At 39.5% G+C, this 5,287-nt stretch overlaps 1 long non-coding RNA gene across 1 annotated transcript; it reads right to left on the bottom strand.

Moving 5' to 3' along the window:
* Window positions 1–783: 783 nt before the first annotated feature.
* Window positions 784–4,777, bottom strand: LOC134478012 (uncharacterized). Its single transcript, XR_010050354.1, has 2 exons — window positions 3,863–4,777; window positions 784–1,638 (listed from the first exon to the last, which is right to left on the bottom strand). It is a non-coding gene; the product is annotated as an uncharacterized LOC134478012 (long non-coding RNA).
* Window positions 4,778–5,287: the final 510 nt, after the last annotated feature.

Raw genomic sequence — 5,287 nt, 5'->3', positions numbered from 1 at the left:
TATATTTTGAAACCTGATGATCCCCTTATCTCCTTTTTCAAAATAACATTTGATATTTCTACCCATTTTGATTATTTATCAATTTTATTAAAAATCTCATAGGATTTTGAGGAAAACTGTTGAACTTCAAACTGCAATTTCTTAAAATTACACCTTAATTTTAGAATAACCAACATTACTCTTCACTTCAAAGCAGTTTCTAGTTATTTCCTTTGTCTTTTTTATGTACAGTCATCTATCAAAAATGATATTTTGTCTGGGCAAAGTGGCAGAGGCCTGTAATCCCAGCACTCAGGAGGCTGAGGTAGGAGGGTTGCTGTGAGTCCAAACCAAACTGGACTACAAAGTGAGCTCAAGGCCAGCCTGAACTGCAGAGCAAAGCTGTATCTCAAAAAGACCAAAAAAAAACAAAACAGAGAGAGCGAGAAAGAATCAAAAATGGCATTCTGAGTATTTGAAGTATCTCAACATCTATTATTCAAAAACTTTTAAATAATACTTTGAGGCCAATATTGTTCCAAATTTCCAAGTGACTGTATCAAATGTATCTTTATATAATTTTGGATACTGGCTTAAGGACATATACTTCTTTAGTTGTCCTTTAGTGTTATTACTTGAGTTATCTGTTAATATGATCACAGTCTCTCTTAGTGACCCTTAGTAATAATTCAATTACCACGGTGCAGCTCAATCACTGAATGCATGCTCAGCATGCATAAGGCCCTGGATTCAACCTGCAGCATCAAAAGCAAAACAAAAACAAACAAACAAACAAACAAAAAATATATATATATATCACTATATTTAGTGTATGTATTTAAGGCTGTAATGGCCCTAAATTTATGGATAACTATATTCCATGTGATTGTTTTTCATATTCAGCATGCAGGGTTCAGCTCTGTTCCCCTCATTTTGTTCCTGCTGTTTTTGTTTTTGTTTGCCATTCTGGGACAGGCTTCACGTGTTAGACCACATGTGTTATCAGTGAGCCGCATAGTCATCCCAGTTCTTACACTCTCAAAACTTTTCATCATTTTTGTTTGTTTATCCTTATTGTGTTTGGTGTCCAAATTGTGTTGGCTTCACGAAGTATTCTACATAGCTGTACCTGCATGCAGGGGGATACCATAGGGATAGTGTTATGGATTAATAACTGGTGGTCAACTTAACGCCAGCTGGATTACATCAGCATGGCATTGAGCAAAGATGCTCCACCTGAGGAAAGTTGCCAGCATAAATAGGTAGAGAAGATTAAGGCGTTGAGGCGTTAATGTGTTGTTGCGTTAAAGCATTATGGGTTCTCCTACGAGTTGCTGTTTGAGCCATCAGTTCTCTTGGAGAAGCTTTGGTCCTCACATCGAGCATTGCTTCCTGGCTCTGGAGGAGAAGATGTGTGCCACTTGGTCTTCAGGATGGCTTCCTGGCATGTACCCGACTGTGCTTGTCGTCAGAGGAGCTCGGGGCCTCCATGTCACTGAGGATGGCTGTTGTGCCTTTCAGGACAGCCCTGGTCTTTGCTGTGAGTGTGACTTCTTGGCTCCAGCATAGAACCCCCATTCCACCAGCACAGCTCCTTCACCCCGCTGACATAGACTTTCTGTCTTCCACCGCTGACCTTTGGGCCTTCCCAGCATGGATCTGTAAAAGAGACTGGCATGAGTTCTTCTTGTGGGTTGTGGACCTCCAGTTGGACTCGTGGGAGGTGTTGTCATGAGCTCTGGGTTTTTATCTAGACTCATGTGGGACATTGCTGTAGGATTCAGGCCCTTGACTAAATATTCTATGTCTTTGGTGTTCTGGTGAGATTTTCTGCATTTTCTTGTGCTAACTCCCAGTGATCATTATAAAAATAATATTATAAAATCCATGTCCTGATTCTAATTGTTCTCTGCACAACCCCTGACTACAACAGATAGCTTCTTCCAATGCCTTCTCTCCCCGATGAGTCAGGGTGTAGCAGACCCACCCAGCTGCCCCTCTCCTGGGAGCCTCCTCACCCTGGCCCAAAGGGACCATGCTTTCTGGACTGGAGCTCTGTGCACGCGTTCCACAGGAGCACCCTCCATGTGGGAGAATGCGCTCATGCCATGCTGCCTGCAGCGGAGACTGCGGTAATCCTGATCTGGGATTTAGTTGTAAGAGGTCTGTGGTTGCCACCCATCTAAGCCACATCCTTGAATCCAGCGTTTATTGGCAGGAAAGCTGTTCTATTTATTTCCATCTGTCTAATTGCCTTAAATTAAAATTTTAATTTAATTTTCCTGTAACTCTCAATTAATTTTGACTTCAAATAAAGAAAAAAAGGTGTTAAGTGTTAGACTTCTATAAACTTCAACAGTTCAACACATGTTTAAAAAGACTGTCAAAAAGAGAGAATAAAATTAATGATATAAAACAATATTGAAAAAATCATGCCTGGCGTGGTGGTATACACTTATAATCCTAGCACTTGGAAGGCTGAATCAGGCAGATGGCCACAGGTTCAAGGCCAGCCTGGGCTACAGAGTGAGTTCAAGACAAGCCTGAACTACCTAATGAGACCCTGCCTTAAAAGAAAACGATGATAGATGGAGCTGGGGATGGAGCTCTGTGACACTTGCCAACAGACCCGAGGCTTTGGGCTCCAAGCCCAGCACTACAAAACCCAGAAAAAGATAATCGATGGCAATAGTTATACAACTTTGTGAGCATCCTAAAGCCATTACAGCAAGTGTTTTGAATGGTTGAATCTTATGTGCAATATACCTCAGTAGGAAGAGTTCTTTGTTTTTAAAAAACTGAAAAGTTTTCAGAAGTAATGAAAATCACTAATTATATTAGAAATTACAAAAATAAATCAAAAGTAAGCCATCTCCAGAAACAGCACAGGGAAAGAAGAAAAACTCGAGGTAGAGAAAATATCTCAAATTTTTATTTTTAAAATGGTGATTTTGTTAGCAGACTTTGTAATAGCATAAGAGAAGAAGAACAATATCCTCAGTCTGTTACTACTGAAATCCTACATCCAGCTAAACTGTCAGGTCAAAAGTCAGGGTGAAAATAAAGACCTTCTCAGAGCTTGAGATAATTTACCAGTATTATACCTTTGAGTAAATACAAAGAAAATAGAAAGATAAAAATAAAACACAAGAGCAGCTTGAAAGTCAAAGTTAGAATCATCAAAGCTAAAAGTTGCTTTGGAAAAAAACTAATGTGCAAACTTTTAAGATTGATCAAAAAGGAAAAAGTCCACAAATAAAAAATTGAGGATAAAGATAAGATATTTAAAGAAAATAGTATTGAAATTATAATTTTTAACAAGTTTATGCCACTAAATTCAAAAATACAACACAACAGTCATCTATCTCAAGAAAATATAGATTGTTCAAGCTAGAGATGAATGTTTTTAGAACGCAAATATCTTATTAACCTTTAAAAAGTGAAATTATTCATTTGGAATCTTCTAATCTTTAAAAGAACTTGCCTTACAAGTACTATACAAACAGTTGGAAAGGAAAGAACAACCCCAAGTTATCTGACTTTTGGCTCCTGGTCCTCCCTCTCACTTCCTGGCTCCTGGCTCCTCCTGCCTCACCATCTCTCTCTCTGACCTCTGCCCACCCTAACTATCAGGGACCGCAGTGCACAGGAGAGGGCCCGACCCATGAGCCACCCTTTCCAAGTTCCTAGCTGCTGTCCTCCGTGATCTTGTCTTCCTCCTTTTAGGACTCACTCCTGAATGCTCCCCCACCTCAATTCACGTGACGATTCACCCACTCACGCCTGTCTGGTTCATTCTTTCTAGTATACTGAATTGCCCCAATTCATTCATTCAACCACATCCTCACCACCACCCTTATGCCCCAGGTTTCTCGTTTTTTACCTTTCCCAGCTGAAATTCTTCAATGTCTTCATCCCTTTTTCACTGAGTCATGTGAGTTTGCCCAATCCATGATCCTATTTATATCCAACTTTCCATCTACTTCAAACTCACAGAAGAAAGACATACAAAACAATCTCACTGCTCCATTTTAAATTCAGGATCGAGAGGCTCAGCTGAGTCCTTAATGCTCCCTGGCAGGCGTACTGTATTTCCCACTCCATTTGTCTCCTGCATGGCTATTCCATACCTTTTCCTTTGCCCTCATGCTTTGAATCTGCAATGGTAAACAGAAACAGCAAAACAACACCCTGGATTTGGAGGCAAATTTATTGATGTCACCAGGCACTGATCAGGATCATTCTCCCAAATATCAGGCCCTGATCTCTGTTGGTCTAGGGTTTATATGGGATAAGAAGCAGAAAGTACAGAGGTAGAATGGCTTGTGATTGGGGACTGGTTCTTATAATATGCATCATAGTGAGCAGCCCTTTCTAAGAAACAAAAGTAACAAGAACTTGGAACTGTTACCAGGGCAACTCACAGACTGATATATACTGACTGGGGTAGAGGAGAGCATCTTCTGCTACAAATCCTCACTGCATACATCCTCACTGCTAAAAGCCCTGCTTCCCACCTGAGAAAATCAAAACCATCAGAAGACAATTTGCTGATTCCCTCTATTCTCCTTGCTCTCTTCCTAATACACAGGTCCACATATTGTCTAACTCAGAGTTACTATAAATTAATGAACAACCGTATTTCCATCAGAGGTCAATCTCTCCATTTCAGAATTAGACAGTACTTCCCCTTATTTATCTAAGGACTGGTAAAAAAAAACAAAAAACAAAAAAAACACCTCTCCAGTCTCTCTCTGTCTCTGTCCCTCTGCATCTCTATCTCTCTCCATCGCTGTCTCTCTTGTCTCTGTGTCTGTCTCTCTCATTGATTTTCTCAAATTTTTGGTTATTACCATTAGCATATAAACATACTTTCTTCTTTCTTAAAAGAAAATTTCTCCTTTAAACATTTTATTTTTAAAGTTTTTATTTGACACCTAATAATTATACATATTTGTGAGGTATAATGTGAAGTTTCTAACCCATGCATACCCTGTATAATGATCAGATCAGGGTAACTGACACATCTATCACCTCAAACATCACTTCTCTGCTTTGGGAACATTCATTCACATCTCCTTTAACACTTATTTTGAAACAATGAGTTGTTAACCATAGTTAACCCACTGTATTAGCGAGCATTCGAAATTATCCCTTTTATCCATCTGTGCTCTGTGCCTACCTACAATTAACTGTCCTCTCTGCACCCCACCTTCACGCCTTTAGCTTTTGATAATTAATTTCTTAATCATCACTTGTATGAGAACAACTTTTAGTTTCCATGTCAGCAGGAATCATAGTATTTACC

Source organism: Cavia porcellus, unplaced genomic scaffold (genome assembly GCF_034190915.1).
Source record: "Cavia porcellus strain 051 isolate PalLab524CR breed Dunkin Hartley unplaced genomic scaffold, mCavPor4.1 scaffold_11, whole genome shotgun sequence".
Lineage (NCBI taxonomy): Eukaryota > Metazoa > Chordata > Mammalia > Rodentia > Caviidae > Cavia > Cavia porcellus.
The sequence above is the reverse complement of the archived record's forward strand: the minus strand, read 5'-3'. Positions and strand labels throughout refer to the sequence as shown.